This window comes from Lactuca sativa, chromosome 5, assembly GCF_002870075.4.
Source record: "Lactuca sativa cultivar Salinas chromosome 5, Lsat_Salinas_v11, whole genome shotgun sequence".
NCBI lineage: Eukaryota > Viridiplantae > Streptophyta > Magnoliopsida > Asterales > Asteraceae > Lactuca > Lactuca sativa.
The window spans coordinates 248,653,852-248,678,376 of NC_056627.2; the positions used below are offsets into that span (position 1 = coordinate 248,653,852).

Below are 24,525 nucleotides of genomic sequence, written 5' to 3' on the forward strand. Positions count from 1 at the left end.
AGTTGTGTTCACTATCCTAATCCTTAGCAAATAAACTAATTCAAACAGTGGCCAATTGCTTAACTTAATTATATTTACTAGATTAATTATTCGGGTTAAGTTAGACTTGCAATAGCTAATTAAATTGTTACTTTTAATTAACCTCTTGTTCAATAGTCATCTTACAAGCTTGCACATGAATCTACTCAATTTACTTATTAATCCTAGTTTCATATTCATTAATCCTAGACATATGATTTCGTGGTCACTTATCATATGAGGTTGATAATTAATAGATGTTCATGCTAATTAACTATCTTCCTATTAACAGAAAATAAATTATCATTCATACACAAGGTTCTTTAGCAAGCTAAAATAACAATTAATCACCAACTTAGAATTAATCCTACCAATCAATCAAACCATATTGTCAACTTTGTATCCCCAAACAGAAGTATAAAGAAATTAGTTCATAACTAAGGTGAATAACAGCAAATAAATAAGTTCAAGTTGCTTAATCATATTGACAAAACAAAAGAATTAAGTAGAATGATGAAATTACGCCTTAATTACTCCCGGAATTGGATCTTAGCTTCTTTGGTCGACTTCTAGGGTTCTTCTGGCTTCTTATTCGCAGCTTAACACCTCTGAAACTTCCCAGAATTCCCCTTTCTCGATCTGTGGAATTATCTTTAAATAAGCGGTTAGACTCGTCGAGTCAAGTGGTGACTCGTCGAGTCCCTCTCACATTCTACGTAACCTGATAACTGTCTTGACTTCCGAATGCTTATCTCTCTGAATCCGCGACCGGACTCGTCGAGTCAATAGATAACTCGACGAGTAGAAGCCTTATTTTGGCTGTTTTCTTTCTTCTTTCCACTCTTGAGCTCTCAACCGCTTCTCTTGCTTCCTTTCGCTTCCGAGCTTCATCTTTGGACTGAAAAACACAATTTAACACTTTTAAGTACCTTTAGTCCATAATATGCAACAATTTAGCTAATATATGAATAATAAACTACACTTAATACACACTAAATATGCACATATCAAAATACCCCACACTTGTCTTTTGCTTGCCCTCAAGCAAAACTGAATTTTAACACATTAGAATCACATATAATAACTCCAATCCAACCCAGCCATTACGCCAAGACCGCAACGCATGCATTTGTGTCTAAAATTTTTCCTAAAGAACCCCCCATATTCCAAATACTCACAATCCTCATAAACATTCACCCACTCACCCCGAACTATGCTCATTTTATGCAACCCTCCGAATCCATCCTCAGAAAACCTCTTAACCTCAAGGTATTTTTAATCGAGCAACCCAAGCATACATATTCTAGAAAATTACAATTTATCCGATACCACTATGGAATTCTTTGAATTCTTCACTTCTTTGAACATTTCATCTTTGATATCTTTGAATTCACCAACTTGTACTAGCTTTTGGTATCTTCAACTTTTTGGATTTCTTTGGAATTTTGATCTTTGAACTTCATACTTAACTTTGATGCTCCAAAATTCTTATAACTTTTCTTGTAATTTTTTCTCTCTTTTTTTTTTCATGTATTTCTCACTTTTTTTTTTCACTCAAATCCTACATGCTTAAGCAGGGGCGCTCAATCTCAACCTTTATTGGCTAATGATAAAAATCTTCCTGGATACATTTCAGGTTTAGGCTGCTAAACCTATTGCATCCCTCAGGCTGAGCAAGGTCGTGTTTTTGTCCCATGATTTCACTAGAATAAGGAAGCCACAAATGCACTAGAACGTATATAGGCTCAACTAAACATTTGAGTTATCATGCAATTATTAACACAATCCTAACATGAAATCCTATTTTTTTACCAAAATTTCCTAAATAAATCCTAAATAATACTTTGGTATGCAAATTTTTTTTTTTTTAAAAATTGACTAGTATGTAACCAACCCCTACCCCACACTTATGTGATGCAATGCCCTCATTGCATACTATGCATGATAAAGAACAATAAAAATAAGAAGAGAATTGGAACAAACTCCCCTGGGATAGTAGTGGATAGGTTGATCACTCTCATTTAACTCCATCTTCAATAAACTTCATACATGGGAACAATCTCATCCATGTATCGTGTGGGTCGCTCTAAACATGCGAAAATCGGCATAAGATCTTCAAGAATGGATATGGAAGTGGAAGGATGTAAGTGGTATAAGTAGTAGCATCAAATCAGCAGTCGTTCGGCTCAAAAAAAAGATCGTCTCGTCGAGTCTGATGATGGACTCGTCGAGTACCAGCGCGCCTTCTCAGAATATGTTGAAATACAAGGCGACTCGGCGAGTCTACTTAGTGCACTCGTCGAGTAGGCCACTGAACGAAAAGTTTTGGTATTTTGCAACTGTTTGAGTCCATAACAACTTCGTTAACGCTTCCTCACATGCAGACTCAATCGCTCATACTCCTAAGACCGGACTTGACACTTTGACGTTAAAAACTCGCTTCCTTGACTCGCTCTCACACGAAAAACAACCATGCTTTACCTCATCCTAAGCAATCAAAATGCAATCCTGAAAATACTTAAAGCAAACAACTATTAAACAAAATAATATCTTAAAGCATACACATCAAAAATAAAACAAAATAAAAATGCAAATTGTTTAAACACAAAAACAAAAAATTAATCCTCATCCTCCTCATCATCGTTATTGGCTCCACTTCCTCCCGCTCCGCTATGGCGTGCACTAATCCTCTCGTCCCACGATGGAATATATGGATAATTCCCACCATCAATATGTGGAATATTGAAGTGGTCAAAAAGTCGTATGTGGGATTGATTGCTAAAATTTAGCCCCCGCGCCATCTGGTCTTGCATCCGCCTCATCTCTATGTTGTACCAATCCATTGGTACATCTTCATTCTCTACCGGAATCACCGGCGGCTCATCCTCCATATCCCTTTCTCTTCTCGGTCTCACCCTCCTTCCCGGTGCTTCAGGACCTACAACCGGGTCATCATTTGGGATGGCATAATGGCCACCACCATAGTCTTCAATAATTCGGGCCCTGCGGAAAAGAATAGGATTAAATGGGGGTGTCGGGATCAAAGTCATGAGGTTCCAGGCACCACGGTTCATCAACCCGAATGAATTCGCCAAACGGGTGACAAACATGCCTCCATTGATGCGCGATGTTTTGCGATCTTTGACCGCACCCGCTGAGAGGTATGAAGCAATACACCATGGAATGTTGCAAAAAACGCCGGGTGTGATAATGCTCCAAAGGTAGAAAACATCAAGGTTGGAAACCTTGTCATCGTCTTTCCTCTGGTTGATGGTGGAGGAAATAAGGCGGTGAATGAGGCGGTGGGTCGGGGATCGGATGCTCCCTTCCTGCGCGGACTTCGGGATGTAGACTTTGTTTCCTATGGTATTCCACCAACCCGTACTCGTGACTCCATCGGGGAACGCCATATGAGTGTTTGCCAAGAAAGCCCGAAAGAGGTTCGTAGCAACCAACGGTTGATCATAGATCCCTAGCCGGCAAGCAAGATCCACCACCGAGCATTGACGATACTCGCCCCCAAGACAAAAAGTAAAGCTCGTCGGGTGATACACATCCACTCTCCCATGAAAAGATACCGTGGAAAAGAACTCTAAACATAGCTCCAAATAAACCGGTTCTTGAATGCGGAAGACCCGGCTCCACCCATCACACACCATGCTGTTGCCTTCATGTTGGAACTCCTTCAAAAGGTAAGGAGCTAGTTCTTCTTCATAGCGAACGCTCTGCAGCCATTCCCAATCAATTCTGTTCGGTACATACACCTCCTTCTTCTTAATGTCGGAGAGCTTCTTCTTCCACTTCCTCATTGTTGAAGGGGATTCGATTTGCGGGAAGTTTAACCATGGAAACTCCCCTTGGCTACCAGTTGAAGATTGTCCTCTTCTGAACATGATTTCTGCATAGTAAACACACAAAACCCAGAAACACAGAAAATAATTAAAAACTGGAAGGTTTCTGTAAATCGACTGGACTCGTCGAGTCCATGTCTGACTCGACGAGTCACGTAACCTGCACGAGTCAGTCGACGGGTTGCATGAAATTGGACCTTAAAACTTGTAATTTCTGTCAAGGGTTTTTGTTCAAGGACTTCCTACTAAGTAATAAGGTCAAACTAAGCATTCAAAACAACAATATTCATGAAAAATCGAAACCCTAGAATTTCATTATTTTTTCAAAAACGGGTTTCTTACATGCAATTGCAGGCATAGATGGCCTTATACTCTCATTTTCTTTAGAAATCAAGAAGAAAGTTGTTACCTTTTGAGTTTAAACCTTGAGAAATTGAAGAAGATTTGAAGATTGCTTTGAATGCTTAAGAGTGTTTGCGGCCAAAAACTTGATGTTGAAATTGAATTTTTAGGGTTAAAACCCTATTTACCAGATGTAAAAGTAATTTCGAAATTATTTTTTTTTCTGTAAATAAGACCGACTCGTCGAGTTGTGGTTAGACTCGTCGAGTCTGGTCGCGAAGTTAAACGCTTTTCTGGAATCCATGTAGACTCGTCGAGTCGTGGTCAGACTCGGCGAGTCAGTAAAAAATTTTCATATTTTTCAAAATTTTCTGTTTATTATGAATCATTTCACCCCACACTTAGGCTATGCAACTCTCAAGCAGACATGCCCGATGATTTAGAAGATTTAAGAATAAAAACGAATGGAAATTAAAACGAAAAATAAAAAGAAGACTAAAAAGTAAAAGAAAGCAAACTCTATTGAACGGGTTGCCTCCCGCCAAGCGCTTCTTTTTGAGGAGTCATTAGCTAGACTCCTTCCCATTTACGTTTTGTCATCTTCAAGCATCGGGAATGTACGCCTCACTTTTTGTGGTTTATACTTGGTCTTGTAGGCGTGAATCTTTTTCTTGTAAGCCCTTTTCAATTCGTCTCTTCTCTTTTTCGCTGTATCATCCTCAGCTGGTTGGGCTTTCTTTTTTCTCTTTTTCTGCTTTACCCTCTTCTTTTTCACCAATTCTTGAACATCCTCCTCTTTAAATTTAATGACTTCATATTTCATGATGGTCCGTGCTTTAGGTTTAGTGGTGAATTGGTGATCAGCTTCTTCCTCCCTATCCTTTATTCCTGCATTCTTTCCCGTGCTTAACCCTTTTCCAAATGGCATCGTATCAATGCATGCCACATTGGCGTGTTGCACCTCCGTTCCTTTTTCCTCTTCTGCCAATTGTTCTTCATAAACAGTAACTGAAACCAGGGTATGTGAAGGACTATTCACAAACAGATCAGTTTTGGTCAAGTTTCTATCTAGATCGACTGGACTCGTCGAGTCCATTATGACGACTCGACGAGTCGGATAGTGTTCGATCACTCCTGGAGTGTTTTCTGAGTTGGCTTCTTCCAGTAGCTTTTCTAGCTCCTCCAAGTCTTTGTTAGCATCTGAAACTTCTTCTGAGTGTAGCGTGAACTTACTTGAGTCTTCTTTTAATAAAATATCAAGCTCTTTTTGCAATACCTCATCATCTAGTTGGATAATTGAGATTTCTTCTCGCTTTTCTTCTTCTTGCTTGATCTCTGGATTAGCTTTAAACATCACCGACTCATCACCCACTCTTAATGTCAAAGTAGTCTCGGATATGTCAATTAGGGCACATGCGGTGTTTAAGAATGTTCTGCCCAAAATAATTGGTATTTCGGGGTCTTCTTTCATCTCCACCACCACAAAGTCTACTGGGAAGATAAACTTGTCTACTTTGATAAGGAGATTTTCACATATGCCTTGCGGATGAATAATTGTTTTATTTGCCAAATGGATTCTCATATTTACCGGCTTTGGCGCTGGTAAATTTAGCTTCTTAAAGAATGAATAAGGCATCAAATTAATGCTTGCCCCTGAATCAACCAAAGCTCGTGTGGAAACATCATTGCCAAATTGGCACGGGATTACTATATTACCCGGATCACCCTTCTTCTCAGGTAGCTCATTCATCAATATCTCCGCGACTTCAGCAAGATCTTTCCTGGCAGCAAACAAACCCTTAAGCAAGTTAAAGTATTTGGGAGTTTGGAGCATTGTGTCCACGAAAGGCATATTGACTTGTAAGGCTTTAACATGCTCCATGAAGGTTCTATAGGCTTGAACTTTTTCTGAAGGAATGGCTCTGGATGGGTATGGCAAAGGAGGGTTGTATGTCTTCAGGAAACTTGCATTTTTATCCTTCCCGACTGGACTCGTCGAGTCCATTTTGGTGACTCGGCGAGTCGGATCGAGTTCTTCTCGTTCTGATTCTTCTTCCTTTTCTGCCTTCCCTTTGGAAACCCTTAGTGTTTCTGCCAATTCTTCTTCACTGCTGGAGGTTATAACGCTCACGTTCTCGTTCCTTGGATTGGGTTGGGTGTTGCTCGGAAGTTGACCCGGTCTTCTTTCGTTTACTTGATGTGCAAGTTGGCCCAGTTGTTTCTCTATGTTGAGAATAGAAGCTTGCTGATTCTTCAATATGTTTTTGGTTTCCTGCATTGCCACATCATGATCATTATGCCTTTTCTCGGACGCGCTTATAAATTTTGTAAGTATGTCTTCTAAATTCGTCTTCTTGTCCGTCACCGGTTCCTCCTTTTGATAATAACCCCTCTCCCTCTGCTTATATTTTTCTTCCTTAGCCTTTCTGTACTCTTCGTATGGGAGCCACTCCTTCTTCGGTTTCCTCCAGTCTTCATCATATCTGTCGCCACTGGAATAAAATACTTGAGCCTTTTTATTTCCATTCTCGTCTCGATCACAATCCTTTGTAAGATGGGGGCCGCCACAATTTTCGCATCCTACCCTAATAGCATGGATCGTTTGATCCATTTTCGTCATTCTTCGGTCTAGGCTATCGAGTTTCGCTATTATCGCCGCCATACCATCGTTTACCGAATTTACTGCTCCACGACTCACTTCATTCCTCGGGTTGTGGTATTCTCTAGAGTGCTTAGAGAATTCTTCAATCAATTCCTTTATTTCCGGAGGTGGCTTTCGGGTGAGCGGGCCTTGTGAATCGAGTAGTTGCCTTGTGGTGACATTTACTCCATCATAAAAGATGGAGACCTCCTGTTGGCTATTTAGATCATGGTGTGGGCAATTTCTAAGTAGGCTCTTGTACCTTTCCCAAGCTTCATAAAGAGATTCTCCGGGTTGTTGCTCGAAGTTGGCAATGGCTTTCTTTAATTTTGCTATCTTGGAAGGTGGGCAGAAATGGTCAATGAACTCTTCTTTCATTTTGGCCCATGTGGTGACCGATCCGGGAGGGAGTGACTTCAACCAATCCTTTGCAGCTCCTTTGAACGTGACAGGAAGCATGCGTAGTAGCTGGACCTCGCGGGGCACATTAGGTACATTGAAGTAATCCGCCACGTCATTTACTTCATCTAAGTGCTTATAGGCGTCTTCATGATCTCTCCCGTGAAATGGTATCTCCTTGAGTTGAGCGAGAATATGGCCCTTTAGTTCGAACGTCGCGGTAGCGGGGATTGCGGGTTGCACAAGTCCCGGGCCGGTGTCATCACGCATCCTTTTCTTCCACTCCCCCATGGGGATCTCGTCAATATTAGCCATTGCGGTGGCTAAGTCTTCTTCAATATCGGATGTGTGCTCGCTTTCTTCTTCGGTCTCGTATTCGGTGTCTTTCGGGATCGGATCTTCGGTTGACAACGACGCACTGGATGCTCCTGCTTTGCTGCTCCTCTTCTTGCCAAACACGGATTTGAAGTTTTTGAGTGGTGAGTTCTTTGAAGAGGTGGTTTCTCCAACGGTTTTGCCCTTGTTTCTTTTTAATGCGGTTTCCGGATCTTCAAGAGGAGGAATTAGAGGTGTAGAAGATCCTCGGGTCATGAACTAACTGCAACTTAAAACAAAACAGAACGCGTAAAACAGAACAAGAATTTAATCTGATTCAGCGTCAGACTCGCCGAGTCGGGGCGAATGCACTCGGCGAGTTCACGTGAAAATCAGAACGCGTAAAAAGGAACAAATTTTTTTTTTTTTTTTTTTTTTTACTTAAACAAAAATTGAACAGAAATTAACTTTGCGTAAGATGAATCTTACACAAAGGGTCGATTGAATTAGAATTTATTGCTAATTTTAGAACCGTTCCCCGGCAACGGCGCCAAAAACTTGATGTGTGTAAAACCAACTAGTTTTAATCCTACTAACTTAAATACAAAGTCAAACACACGAAAGGCAGTGTACCTATCGATTAGCAGTTTAGTTCAGGTAAGTAGGGTATCGAACACAGGGAACGGTAAACAATTAAAATAAATGCTAATATTATCTAAATAAAACAATTAATAGAAAAGGGGTTTTCTCTAGTTTTGCAAGACTAGAAACTTAAACAAACTAATTCAACTAAATAACTAAAGCAACAACTACTTCACCAAATTTGGATAAAATGTTTCTATTTAGGTTCAACCAATTCACTCCTATGATTATTTGGATTTACGTTGTATTAATTGCTATTGGTTACCAATTATAATGGTTAGGTTCATGTTCATTACTCCTAACCCTTAGACAATTAACTAATTTAAGCAGTGATCAAGTGTTTAAACTAATTAATTCCCTAGATTAACGATTTGGATTCAATAAGATTTGTAATGGTTAATTAAGTTATCAATTCAATTAACCTCTTGTTGATGGTTTCTCAAACAAGCTCACACATTAATCTTCCTATTTTCTTATTAATCTTAGTTTCATAATCATTACTTCTAAGCATATGTTTTAGCATTCACATAGACATATGAGGTTAACAATTAAGTGATGTTCATGCAACCTAATTGTCTTCCAATTAACAGAAAATAGTAGTGATTAATACATAAGGTTCTTTAACAAACTTAATTTAATAAATCACCAATAGACAATTAAGCAAAAATTAATAATTAAACCATAGGAGTTCTTTGGTATTCCCCAAACAGAAACAAAAACGAGTTTAGCTCATAGTTGCAGTAGAAACAAGCATAAAAACAAAGTTTATGAAAGCAAACATGTTTAATTCCTAAGTCTAAGTGGTAGAATTAACCTAATTGCTTGAATTCTTCCAACTCTTGAAGCTTAGGGTTCCTTAGCGCCTTCTGAACCTTTTAGTCGCAGCTAATCCTTCAAAAATCGCCAGGAGTTCCTTCCCCTTGGATAAAGATTTGATTTTTATAGATATCTCAAAACAGAGTGTACTCGGCGAGTACATATGTCCTACTCGCCGAGTAGGTGTATAGTTATCCGTCTTGGATCAGGAATCGTAGCTATCTTCTGGAACACTCGCGTGTACTCGCCGAGTAACGTCGTCTACTCGCCGAGTACGTTCCGAATCAGCATTTTCTCAAAACACAAAAGTCGTCCGAAATTGTGTGTACTTTTCAGAACATTTTGAATCTCGTCAATCGGAGTTACGGTTCATGAGATATGGCCAAAACACTGACGAGGGGTCAAGCTGTCCAGCAACATCCTTCTTTCTTCAAAATCCAAGATCCAAGCCTCCAATTGCTAGTTCCGCTTCATTTTCCACCCGAGCATGTAATTGTTGCTAAAAAATGAAATTATAAACTAATTAAGCACCTTTTGTTCATTAAATGAGACAAAAACAACATAAAGTATTAAGATAATGCATGAATTTTATAACTAAATATGCTCATATCAGGGACTATTTCACCCCTACCACTACCACATAATAACATAGTATACTAGCACATAAATCTCAACATATAGTGGCATACTAGACAATTATCACAAAGTCAATCATATTTACTGTAAACAACTAATAGTGGGTCGACATTGGTGCCTTTGACCCTCTTATAACGGGATTGTAACTTACCTCGAATACTAGAAAGTAGTTGAAAATCCTCGGCTACAAAAATTAACCTAACTCAAGCTTCTATACATAAAATATTTCCTTAATTACCCTTTCCTACTCATAACCCCTTAAGGGTCAACTTTGGTCCAAGTCAAAGTCAAGGTCAAAGTCAACGCTTCGAGTTTACTCAACTCGTCGTGTAACGCCCTGTTCCTGGTACACATTAGTTCATTTAATATTAATTTTGTAAAAGCTACTCGACGAGTTGGTAGCCCTAACTCGTCGAGTAGATGTCAGATTGGGCGCAGGGATTTAAATGGTCTACTCGACGAGTCGAAGCCTTTACTCGACAAGTAGGTTTGTCAGGAGGAAACCCTATCTTCAGAGTTTTGCACCCTATTCAAGCCACTTAACCCCTTTTGTGCCTCCCTTACCAGCCTCCATGTCCTCCAAAACCCTAATTCGTTGTGAGTTTCTTCCTTGAGAGATTATTGAGTTATTGAGTGTGTTTTTGTGATATAGACGATAGTTGGAAGAGCTTGGAGCCATCAAGCTTGTGGATAAGATCAAGATCCAGGATTTCATCCATCTTTGGCAAACTTCTGAGGTAAAAAGCTCTTAGCTTGATAACCCATAGCTTAGATCTCTTTAAGTGTTGATTTATGGGTCTTTTTGATCCCTTTGAGAAGGATAAGTCACTCTCCATGGGTTTCATGCCAAGCAATCCCTTTTTCATGTGAAATTTAGCCTCTAGAACCATAAAGAGGTCTTGAACCCGTTTTTGTCCAAGCAATGGTCATGTTCATGGAAGTAGGTTGCTATAACTTGAGATTGGGTCCATTTGAGGTGTATAAAGCCATCAAGTCTCCAACTTTATAGAAATGGACCATGGAAAACGATGTGGATATGTATTTTGGAACCTTAGAAGTGTAAAATCAGTTGTTTAGGTTAGATCTGTAGGGGACCCGATGAGTTCATATGGAAACTCAGCAAGTCCGATCAAGGATCCTTGATGATGTTCATGAAACACGGCGAGTTGTCAAGGAACTCGACGAGTTGGATCATCTTGTCCCTTTTCTGACTATGCTAGGACTCAACGAGTCTGAGGATGAGTCGACGAGTTAGTTCGACCAGTCGAGATTATGGGTAGCCTGGGAACTCGACAAGCCATAAGGCGACTCGGCGAGCCGAGTCACGATTTTAGGGTTTCTGAGTTCTAGAACTCGACGAGTCAATAGGATGACTCAAAGTGTTAGGTTAACCTAGAAGGTTGACTTTGACTAGGGGTAAATTTGTCATTTTACCCTAAGAAGGATTATTAGATATTGATTAAGTGTTGTTATGGAACTGATAGTCGGAGAGTTATCAGAGCAGCAGACAGGGATTCCTCACTCGGGTTTTCAGCAGTCAGTCTTGCGAGGTGAGTTCCCTTTCAGTAGGAACGGTTCAAAGGCACCAAGGTCGGCCCGTATATGTGATATGTTAGTAGCTAAGTGTGGGCGGGGCCCGAATCTCCTAGCAGTCGAGTGTGGGCCGGGCCTGAATCTTATAGTATTATTTTAGTATAGTTATATATATATATATATATATATATATATATATATATATATATATATATATATATATATATATATGTATATATATATATATATATGTTCTCTGTGTGATACTTGTATGCATGTTAGCAGCGGAGTGTGGGCGGGGTCTGTATCTCCTAGTTGTATGTTATTTGTATGGTATGTGGTAGTTTGGGGGAGCTCACTAAGCTTCGTGCTTACGGTTTTCAGTTTTGGTTATAGGTATTTCCACTTGCAAAGGGAAGGGCTCGGGATGATCGCATGGCACACACCACAATCTTTAGTCTGGGAGATTTACTCTGATATTTGATATGAGATTTTGATATAGTGACTTATATTATGATATTTTGAGACACATGGTTTATGATTTTATACTATGACGATGATATTATGGTTTTAATAATGATTTAAAAACGAATTTTTGGGTTGTATTTTTGGGACGTTTCAAGTTGGTATCAGAGCCTTGGTTTGAGGGATTCGGGCACACTCTCGGGTGTGTATGAACTTAGACTAAGAACTTGGTATGCAATTTTTTTAAAAGGAAATCAGTTAATAAAAAGATTTTTTTAAAGATAAAAGAATTTGAAAAGACAAAAGAACCTTGAAGAAAGAAAAGGATATGGTGCATGCAATCAGCCGAGCTCAAGTAAGTACTCCCAAATTACCCATACAAGTTTATGATATGATTATCAGCTTTATGAGAACTGCATGCTAGTTTAGGACTAAGGATCTAGGAAGGATGCCTTATGTGCCTGTTATATGTGTATCGGCTTTATGAGAACTGCATTATAGTACAGTTTAATTAAGGATAGCCTGAGAAGTATATGCTTGATTATATGCACTCAATGCTCAAATGTTGCTTGCTTTGTGATTTTAGGAGTTCTAGTTGTCTTTTACTAACTGGTAAACGAATATGTCAAGTTACATATTGCAAGGACTAAATAATTTCAAAAGGTTAGGTCCAGCTCTATTTCGCAGCTCTTGTTTGAGTCCAACCGTTGTAGGGTAGGATCTCTCATTCGAAGAATTATCTAGTCTGGGTGATATGTAATAGTATTCGCGAGCTAGTTAGGGGAAGACAATAGGGACTTCTTATGCAGCTGATGACGGAGAGTGGGGTGGTGATTACCCTAGGGCAAGCCTATGATGAGAGTAACATGTGAAGTAATAGTAGTAGAAGGGACTCTGTGGAGTCAAGACAGTTCTTAAGGAAAGTACGGATAAATGTGGAAGGTAGTATGAGCCCGTACTACTGAAAGCAGAGGATCTATACTCGAATCAAGGAAGGTTGGGATGAATCTAGGGAACTTGTAGTGTATGTGATCCCTCAAGTTATGTTTAGTATTCTGATGTTTGTTATGATGTGTTTCAGTATGGTGGTTCTATGCCCTAGACCAACAGTTGGCAGTTCAGGTGCCGGTGAGGGATCAAGCTCAGGTTTTGGAGTTGAGCAGCTAGACGAGCTGACTAGGGAGTTCATCTCCTCAGAGATCACGCACATCATACTAGACCAGACTCATGTGATATTTGGCACGATCAAGGAGGGCATTCTTGAGCTTTTGGATGAGAGGTTGAGTGCTTTCCGCACTAAGGTGGCGACCATGATGGGGTCACGCACATTGAATTTCAGGAAGTTTAGGGCTTGTGGAGCTCCCGACTATCATGGGGCTCGGGACCCCATTGTGAGTACCAAATGGTTGGCGGATGTCGCGAATGCATTTCGCACTAGCAGATGTCCCGATGGGGACAAGGTTCGACTTGCGTCCTGTCTTCTGAAGGACAGGGCACGTGATTGGTGGGAGGAGGTCGGACGATCCATTGGTGATAATACAGTGTTGGATGCTAGGATGCTAGGGGTGTTTACGGGGCGGTTCGGTTCGGATAGTAATAAAATTGTGAACCGTGACCATGGGGCGGATACCTGACATGCACTAACCGAAACCGAACTGAATTTTGCAAAAAACCGAACCAAACCGTATGAAGGCGGGTATCCACGGATCGGTTCACGGGTACCCGTTAAATAGAAAAAAACCATAACCATTAGATAAAAATACAAAAAACTATTAAGTCATCACCGAAGTTGACAACATTTTATAAAATAAATCACATACATGTTATGTTCGTTAACAATATTTTAAGTGTTTAATTTATGTTGTTGTAATATACATATAAAATATTTATTCTTCTTTTAATGATATTTCTAATCACATAATAAAACAATTTATTTGATGAATGTAGAAACAGTTTCTCAGTTTCAGCCATAAGAATTTACACACACAAAAAGCATATATCATACAGCTTAAAAGAGTCCCTTCGGGGACATCCAATACAGTTTAAAAAAAAACAATGTTTATAAAGGTGTTAAAAATTATATTCTCGAGTTCTAGACAAATACCATACATATAAATAAAGTTGGCATATGAGAATTGAGATGATACAGTTTATTATTTTATTACGTCGATTTACTTCTTTATATATATATATATATATATATATATATATATATATATATATATATATATATATATATATATATATATATATATATATATATATATATATATATATATATAACGGTTCAGTTCAGGTATCCGCGGATATCGATATATACAAACCGAAATCGATCCGTATAGAGTCGGTTTTTTCAGTTTCGGTTTTTTCCGGTTCGGTTTATTTCGGTTCCGATTTCGGATTGGCCGGATCGGCTCGGTTTTTCGGTTTTGCGGTTTTTTTTGCACACCCCTATTGGATGCGATGACCTGGAGTGATTTCACGACCAGGTTCAGGGCCGAGTTTACACCTGTTATTGAGGTGAAACGGCTTTATAGGGAGTTCTAGGATCTCCATCAGACGATAGAGACAGTGACCGAGATTACCACCAAGTTTAGGGAGAGGGCCCTTCTCGTTCCGTAGTATGTGGCGGACGAGGAGATGAAAAAGGCACGATAACATGAGATGCTAAGGAGTGATATCAGATAGTTTGTGAGACGGTCCAGCTGCAAGATGATGGAGGATATGATAGCGAGGGCTCGTGAGAGGGATATTGATTTAGAGATGGAAAGGAAGAGGAAGCCAGAGGCAGTGTCTGGCACGGAAGGCTCGGGCAAGAAGCCCAAGGTAGATTCCTGAGGGAAGGGCCAACAGGGCCGAGGCCGTTGTGTGACAACCCGAAATTTCCATTTTGTACGAACACTAACTATTCAACAGAAGCTAGTCCAGTTTCAATGAACTTCAGACTTTTCCGAATAAGTTTGTGTACATTAGGGTTTACATTTAAGGTGATATCAGGAGAGTGGATGCTCATGGGTTTGTGAAACTTGAGCATTTCAATACTTCATCATGTTAGAGTCCAATTCCAGAATAAAATATTTTCTGCCAAAATATTTTATTGACTATAAATAGATTTCTGAACTAAATTATTCATTATTCACATTTCCAACTAGAGAAAAGCCAATTTCTCTCTCACGGATCTTCGGAGTTTCATCCCAAGTCGTGAGTCCACTTCCCTAGTTGTGTTTTATTACTTGTTTTATGCTTAATAACATAGTTTACATGTCAAATATGTAAGATCCGGGAGTTTACCGCCCAAGAACGTTCTTGGGGAGTAAACTCCAAAACGAAGCCTAAGAGCTATCTAGTCCCATTTCCTTGTTAGGTAGCTAGTTAAGGACATTATGTATGATCTTTTAAGGCTAGAACACAATCAAGAACACCTAGTTTTAGGAGTTTACGGCCCAAGAGTTTCTTGAACCGTAAACACCAAATTTCAAGGGCTTAAAGTGCCCTAAACACTCCTAAGACTTTAAGACAATAACCCTCTATTACTTGTAGCTTGAATGGGGATTAAATCACATCAAAATCATCCCTAAAAGGGAGTTTACGGCCAAGAAATGCTCTTGGTCCGTAAACTCCAAGTAAAGGCACCAAAGTGTGCCTAAAGTCCCCTTTAGCCTTAAACAAAAGTCTAGAATTTATCCTTTGTGTGCAAGAGGCTTAAATGAATTAAAACACCCACCCCATAGGAGTTTACGGCCGTAAACTCTAGGGCATATGGTCTTTAGGCCGTAAACTCCTCAAAGGAGCATTCTAAGGCCCTAAACTACCTAAAGGATTAAACCACCAATGCTAGGCTTATTCTAGAAATCATTTAACACTTTAAAACACCCAAAACCACCAAGTCAAGAGTTCACATCCGTAAACTCAAGGGTTTACGACCGTAAACTCCAAGGGCGGGGTTTGTTGGGTGGTAAACTCATATACAAGGTCATTTGGTACATTAAACCCCTTTATCCATGTCCCGTAGCAACTTAGATGCAACCATTAGGACCTATAACACTTATACCAAGTGTTTACATGTTCCTGAGTGTCCCAACTTATTTCATTAAGTTATTATTTGGCTAATTAGTTATATATATGCTCATTATATGATAACTAGGCTCGTGCGTGTGAACAAGTCTCCGTTTGCCACCTAGCACGGTATCCGACACTATAATCCAAACCACTCATCACATGTGAGTTCATACCCCTTTAATTAACCTTTGAAATACTTTTAAATGTTTTAAATACTTTATAGGGGGATACAAGTTCAATGCTTATAGTTATTGAAATCAATCACATGTGATTGCATTAATCACATGTGATTAATAACTAGAAAACCAATGATTTTATCACTGTTCAAACTGTTTATCAAACTGCTTTACTTCAAAATGTTTTACGAACTCTTTTACTTACCAAATACTTTTATTTAAACTTTTTTGTACTTCTTATAAATTGCATGCCCATATATGCATTGATATATAAGCAATGTTTAAAGGGCTTAGGAAGGCCATCCGCCCTATTTCCTTTTTCTCGATTTGGATGTGGTCTGGTGGGATTTCGGGTGACCATCCGAAGGTCGTTTCAATATTAGTTATATATCAATTATACATATATAGACATAAAAGTACTTCCATATTCATGTGTATTATACACATTACTAGTAAGTTACCATCGGGGTAACACAGGATCATACTACTACAACTTCTAGATCAATGAGTCAGTTCATTCATGAGTCTATACATTACATTACTATGAGAACATATACATTACATTACTAGAAAGAGAACATATATAACTATACTAGAAAGAGAACATATACAACTATACTAGGAGGAGAACATATACAACTATACTAGAACGAGAAACATTACATTACATATACAAGAATACGTTAACAATTGTGATCCGCTGTATCGGAGCATGCCTTAAATGTCATGGCCCGAGTTGTAGCCAGAATTCTCTTGGAGGGAGAGCGTGAGTTTGCGTATAGATCTATACTGGATTGACTATCCTACACCTTGCTGCTAGCTACAGCCGGACCTGCAGTTCTGCGGGTGCCAAACGTCATTCCGTTATTACGACCATTCGTATGTCGTTGTTACCAGTCGATAGTATGGTGCAATTATCACATTATACCTTAATATAAATCTGGTTTAAGGTAGTTAGTACAACAGTAGTTCCTATAATACAAAACTACAGTACTACAATGATTTAACCATTACATATTTTTAGTGATAACCTCACTTAAACATTAATGTACAAACTATATTTGTTAAATGATAGTTACACTTGGGAAATTACACACTTTTACAACAAACGAGCATACAAAACAGTTAAGCATTGGTAGAAGGCTACTTTAATAGAAAATATAGGTTTTTCTGAGAGATTCAAACTTTTACAAACACTTACATACATTTTACAAACTTATACTTGCGACAGGTTCAAACGTTTTGATAACAAACACCGACACTAAGATACTTATGAACTCACCAGCTTAATGTTGATAAACTCTTTCAAAATAACTTGTATTCTCAGGTCATCAGTAGACAGGTACCGATGCCAGCTTTTTTAGAAGATGGAGCGCATTCAAGACTCATCATATTATTTTGATTTACATTATATTTTTGGTGTCTAGAACTGTACGGAACCCGCTTGTATTAAAATTATATATTTAATGCAATGGATGATGTTGTTTGCTTATTTACATTTACTGTGTTGTGATACTGTACATGACGTCCTCCGCCCTAGAACGTTTCCGCCGTTCTTGGTTTTGGGGTGTGACAGATTGGTATCAGAGCATTGTTTATAGTGAATCAAGTATATCAATCCATAAAAGATATACTAAACTAAAAACCCATTAGGGATTAAAGCACTTTGACCCGGACTCTATACTTTAAATATTAAAATATTTAATTAAGTATACTAGTCTGCATTCATACTAAAATCAGTGTCACAACGACAAGAACAAAAGTATTACGATTGTTAAATATCACAAGTGAGCTCGGGGATGTATGGTCAGTTCTGGGAATGGCATAGCCTGATCAACTATGCTGGTCCGAGGAGTGATTAGCATATGCCCTAGAATGGTTGTGATGTGTTAACAAGTTTAAAAACTTACCAACAATACCACAAGAAGATCAGTAGAACTTAAACTTAAAATACTATAGGTGTATTTTCTACTACTAGTTACATGTATACTATATTCTTATACCTCTCTTCTCGCATAGATTTAAATGGATGGATTCCATCACGGCGACCCGTACTTTCCAAATGAAGGCAATGTCGGGTGGATCGAAGAAGAGCCCGAAGATGAGCATCCAATCCCTTTGGATGATCACCTCGCAGAAGGCTTTTCTGATAGATCCGACTCCGAGCCTGAAGTCAACAACCAACCGCAAGTAGGTCAAGCCCCGAACAACAACCCCCGACTAGGTTTTCCAGGTCCTACTCCCTTGTGGGCAACCAACTTGAATCGCTGGAGTGACGAACAGGGTCAACCCTTACCATACTTTGGGGACCGAAGCTTTTACAACGTCAGTGAAGGTGGTTCTGCTGACCGAGCTCTGCCCGTCATTATCCGCAGGATAGCTCGTAATGTTGAGCAAGGTCGAGCAGCCATCAACCAGGTCATGGAGATTGATGCCAACTCAGGTGTCAACACAGTCCGCATCCGCCGTCTTGAAGAAGACATGGAACAGACCCGGAGAACCAATGAAACCCTGCAGCAACAGCTGGCTACCTCACGAGCTGAAGTCTTGGAACTTCGAGCCCGTCAGAGGGCTCAGGAACGACACCTTCAAGAAGTGTTTCGTCAAGTGTCCGACCTCAGGGCTCGCCCGAGAAATTCCCATCGCCGTTAGATGATGTCTAGTACATCTCTGTCTTTTGTTTAAGGAATAGCCTTTAACATCTGTGCTCTAAGTAGCACTTGTCTGTAAAATATTCCTAACTTTCAGTACCCTAATTAAGAATCTAAGAACTGTCAAACTTATCTGTATGGTATGATGTAAGACCTACTGATAGGTCGATTTTCCTTGAACTTATTACATCAGTAATACCAGTATTATTGAAATCTATCTAATCTATGGGAAAAATCTGTACACTTGTGTTTTCCTACTAATATTTCTTGTTGTGATTTCAAACACTCATTCAACTGTTGGGCTATGGTTAGTTAGTCCATGTGACACTTTCACGTTGCTTACAAATTGATTCTTACCATCTTTCTTATCTTTATAAACTTATAGCTAAAAGATGCCTCCTCGCAAATCTCCCAGGAATAACCCTACACCTCCACCGCCTCCTCCGCCTCCGGTCATCGATACTGTAGCCCTGAATGTTGTCGTAGCTGCAGCAGTGGCAACTGCCATGGCTCAGTATCACTCATCTGAAGCCAGCAGAGGTGGAACCCCTGTGGAATCAATTCTGGTTGAAACCCCTGTGCGCTCGAGAGAGTGCTCCTACAAGGATTTCACCAATTGCAAGCCGAAGCCTTTCTATGGCACCGGCGGAGTCATTGCCCTCTTGCAATGGTTCGAGAAGACTGAATCAGTCTTCGAAATCTGTTCATGCCCTGCTGCGAGCAAAGTCAAATATGCCGCATGCACCTTTGAAGGAAAAGCCCTGACGTGGTGGAACGGACACGTTAAAGCACTAACCCTCGTCGTAGCCAACGACATGGGCTGGGAAACGATGAAAGACCTCATGATTGAGGAATACTGCCCGAGGGGCGAAGTCCAGAAATTGGAGCAGGAACTTTGGAACCTGACTATGAAGGGCACCAACGTAATCGCTTATACTGCCCGATTCAGCGAGCTGGTGGCCCTCTGCCCCAATATGGTTCCTACTGAAGGGAAAAAGATCGAAAGGTACATATGGGGGCTAGTGCCTCCGTATCAGGGGAATGTCCTAGCATCAAACCCCGCTACCTTCGACAGTGCCAAGCGACTGGCACAACGACTCCTTGACCATGGATTCAAAACCCCTACAACAACAACAACCCTAGCCATCCCGGAACCCTCCAAACCCGCTGACACTAAGCGGAAATTCTGGGATGAAAAGAAGAAGCAACGGGCTGCCAAAAAGCAGCAAATTGTGGCAATGCATGCCGCAATAACCCCTGCTGCTGCTGCTGCTACTGCTCCGGTGGGTCAGTATGCTGGAAGTTTGCCCAAGTACAACAAATGCAACTACCACCACAACGGCCCCTGCCGTGAAATGCAGTGCTCTAACTGCAACAGGAAAGGACACACTGTCCGTTTCTGTAAGTTCCCGACACAACCGATCACCCAGGTCCCTGGCTTTGGCGCGAGCCCGACCTGCTATGGATGTGGCGAAGCAGGCCACTTTAAGAGGGACTCCCCCAAAGCAAAGAATGCTGGTGGAGCAGGGAGGGTACTAGCTATAGGCCACGGGGAAGCAGTTGCTGACCCGACAGTGGTGACTGGTACGTTCCTCCTCGATAACTCCTATGCATGCATTCTGTTCGATAGTGGAGCGGAGCGAAGCTTCGTAAACCATAAATTTGCTCGCATGCTTAAACAACCACCACACGCACTTAAAGAACTATTCACAGTAGAAATGGCTAATGGAAAAACTGAAAGTACGAATAGCATAGACTTAGGTTGTACCCTAACTCTAGATAACCATTCATTCCCAATCGACCTCATGCCGGTCTCAATTAAAAGCTTCGACGTTATCATCGACATGGATTGGTTAAGTCTTCATCGCGCCGACATCATGTGCTTCGAGAAAGCAGTCCGTCTAAACCTCCCATCTAACGAAACTCTTATAGTCTACGGCGACAAACCTGGTGCAAATCTTCGCATTATATCAAGTATTCAAGCACAGAAGTATCTGCGTAAAGAATACCATGCATTCCTTGCTCACGTCGTCGACACGAGCCTCGGAACGAAAGAACTAAAGAACATTCCAGTAGTGAGCGACTTCCCCGAAATTTTCCCAGAAGAGCTACCTGGATTATCCGCAACGATAGGTCGAGTTCAGAATCGACTTAGTCCCAGGAACTACCCCAGTAGCCAAGTCGCCCTGCCGCTTAGCACCAGCTGAGATGCAGGAACTCTCTGGTCAACTTAACGAACTGCTCAGTAAGGGCTTTATAAGGCCGAGTTTCTCACCTTGGGGAGCACCAGTCTTGTTCGTTAAGAAGAAAGACGGAACATTTCGTATGTGTATCGACTACAGAGAACTCAACAAACTGACGGTAAAAAAATCGTTACCCTCTGTCTCGCATAGACGACCTTTTTGAAAAACTGCAAGGGGCGAACTATTTTTCCAAAATTGATCTGAGATCCGGATATCACCAGTTACGAGTACTAGAGGAGGATGTGCCGAAGACAGCCTTCCGAACTCGTTACAGACATTACGAGTTCGTGGTGATGCCATTTGGATTGATCAATGTGCCCGCAGTCTTCATGGATCTGATGAATAGAGTATGCCGACCTTACTTGGATCAGTTCGTCATCGTTTTCATTAACGACATCCTGGTCTACTCCCGCAGTAGGGAAGAGCATGGCGATCACCTGCGACAAGTCCTAGGGACATTACGAAAGGAGAAACTTTATGCGAAGTTCTCGAAATGTGAATTTTGGATCCGAAGAGTCGAATTCTTAGGACACGTGGTAAGCGAAGAGGGAATCCACGGGGACCCATCCAAAATTAAAGCCATTGAGAATTGGTCAGCACCCAAGACGCCTACTGAAATTCGTCAATTTCTAGGCCTCGCTGGCTACTATCGCAGATTCATTCAGAACTTCTCCCGAATAGCGAAACCCCTTACAACCCTGACCCAGAAAGGTGTGGCCTTTGACTGGGAAGAGAAACAAGAGAGAGCGTTCCAAACGCTCAAACGAGCCTTGTGCACCGCGCCAATACTATCCCTCCCCGAAGGGATAGAAGACTTCGTAGTCTATTGCGATGCATCGAATCAAGGACTCGGGTGTGTTCTGATGCAGCGAGGTAAGGTCATCGCCTATGCCTCGAGACAGTTGAAGACATACGAGGTTAACAACACGACACACGATCTTGAACTAGGAGCAGTGGTGTTTGCTCTGAAGATCTGGAGACATTACTTGTACGGAACGAAAAGCACTATCTTTACCGACCACAAGAGTTTACAACACATTTTTTATCAGAAGGAGCTCAACATGAGACAACGACGGTGGGTCGAGCTACTCAGTGACTACGAATGCGATATTCGTTATCATCCAGGTAAAGCCAACGTAGTAGCAGACGCCCTAAGTCGGAAGGAATATTCTGGTCGCAAGGTCAAGTCATTGTCAATAACCATCCATTCACACTTGTCTAGGCAAATTCAGGCGGCCCAACTTGAAGCCATGAAACCTGAAAATGTGACGAGTGAATCCCTTAGAGGAATGGACAAGAATTTAGAAGCCAAGGGTGACAGAGCCTTATATTTCATGAACCGGATCTGGACACCGAAACACGGTGGTTTCCGAGACTTGGTCATGACCGAGGCGCACAACACTCGGTATTCCGTCCACCCAGGTTCAGATAAGATGTATCTGGATCTTAAAAAGCTATACTGGTGGCCTAATATGAAAGCAGAGATTGCCACCTTCGTAAGTAAATGCCTTACTTGCGCAAAGGTTAAGGTCGAGTACCAGAAGCCCTCTGGTTTACTGCGACAACCAGAGATTCCAGAATGGAAGTGGGAGCGGATCACTATGGATTTCATAACCAAGTTTCCCAAGACAACGGGTGGACTTGACACCATATGGGTCATCGTCGATAGATTGACCAAGTCTGTGCACTTCCTGCCTATCAAAGAAACTGACAAGATGGAGAAACTTACGAGAACATACATTAGGGAAATCGTACGGCTACATGGTGTACCTATGTCCATTATCTCCGATAGAGATAGTAGGTTCACCTCAAGATTCTGGCAATCATTACAACATTCCTTAGGAACAAGGCTGGAAATGAGCACAGCCTACCATCCACAGACCGACGGACAGAGTGAGCGGACCATCCAAACACTGGAAGATATGTTGCGAGCCTGCGTTATTGACTTTGGGAAGGCATGGGATACTCATTTACCCCTTGTCGAGTTTTCCTATAATAACAGTTATCACACGAGCATCAAGGCTGCTCCATTTGAAGCCCTCTACAGCCAAAAGTGCAGATCCCCTCTGTGCTGGGCTGAGGTGGGTGATACCCAATTAGCCAGGGGGCAAGCTTCCGACAGTACTCTCACCGGTCCGGAGATCATTCGGGAAACGACAGAGAAAATCGTTCTGATTCGTGAACGATTGAAAGCCTCTAGAGGCCGACAAAAGAGATACGCTGATAAACGAAGAAAACCTTTGGAATTTCAGGTGGGAGACCGAGTCCTTCTCAAAGTCTCACCCTGGAAGGGCTTGATACGCTTCGGAAAGCGTGGGAAGCTTTATCCGAGGTACATGATTCTTGCAAGAGTCGGCCCCGTAGCTTACAAACTCGACCTACCCGACGCACTTCGTAACGTACATTCTACATTCCACGTATCTAACTTGAAAAAGTGTATGTCCGACGAGACTCTTGTAATCCCACTCGACGAGATCGAGATCAACGAGAGCCTCAACTTTGTAGAAGAACCAGTAGAGATCATGGACCGTGAGGTAAAGCAGACGAAGCAAAGCCGTATCCCTATCGTGAAGGTCCGCTGGAACGCCAAGCGAGGACCGAAATTCACTTGGGTACGCGAGGATCAAATGAAACTGAAATACCCTCATCTTTTCGCTTAATTATTTGTAACTTCTTGTTTGCTTAAATTCTAATTTCGGGACGAAATTCCTTCTAACGGGGGGATGATGTGACAACCCGAAATTTCCATTTTGTACGAACACTAACTATTCAATAGAAGCTAGTCCAGTTTCAATGAACTTCAGACTTTTCCGAATAAGTTTGTGTACATTAGGGTTTACATTTAAGGTGATATCAGGAGAGTGGATGCTCATGGGTTTGTGAAACTTGAGCATTTCAACACTTCATCATGTTAGAGTCCAATTCCAGAATAAAATATTTTCTGCCAAAATATTTTATTGACTATAAATAGATTTCTGAACTAAATTATTCATTATTCACATTTCCAACTAGAGAAAAGCCAATTTCTCTCTCACGGATCTTCGGGTTTTCATCCCAAGTCGTGAGTCCACTTCCCTAGTTGTGTTTTATTACTTGTTTTATGCTTAATAACATAGTTTACATGTCAAATATGTAAGATCCGAGAGTTTACCGCCCAAGAACGTTCTTGGGGAGTAAACTCCAAAACGAAGCCTAAGAGCTATCTAGTCCCATTTCCTTGTTAGGTAGCTAGTTAAGGACATTATGTATGATCTTTTAAGGCTAGAACACAATCAAGAACACCTAGTTTTAGGAGTTTACGGCCCAAGATTTTCTTGGACCGTAAATACCAAATTTCAAGGGCTTAAAGTGCCCTAAACACTCCTAAGACTTTAAGACAATAGCCCTCTATTACTTGTAGCTTGAATGGGGAGTAAATCACATCAAAATCATCCCTAAAAGGGAGTTTACGGCCAAGAAATGCTCTTGGGCCGTAAACTCCAAGTAAAGGCACCAAAGTGTGCCTAAAGTCCCCTTTAGCCTTAAACAAAAGTCTAGAATTTATCCTTTGTGTGCAAGAGGCTTAAATGAATTAAAACACCCACCCCATAGGAGTTTACAGCCGTAAACTCTAGGGGATATGGTCTTTAGGTCGTAAACTCCTCAAAGGAGCATTCTAAGGCACTAAACTACCTAAAGGATTAAACCACCAATGCTAGGCTTATTCTAGAAATCATTTAACACTTTAAAACACCCAAA

General features: G+C 40.9%; 1 non-coding gene across 1 annotated transcript; it reads left to right on the forward strand.

Moving 5' to 3' along the window:
* The first annotated feature begins 7,075 nt into the window (after positions 1–7,075).
* On the forward strand, positions 7,076–7,182 carry LOC128126505 (small nucleolar RNA R71). Its single transcript, XR_008224517.1, has one exon. It is a non-coding gene; the product is annotated as a small nucleolar RNA R71 (small nucleolar RNA).
* The last annotated feature ends 17,343 nt before the right edge of the window (positions 7,183–24,525 follow it).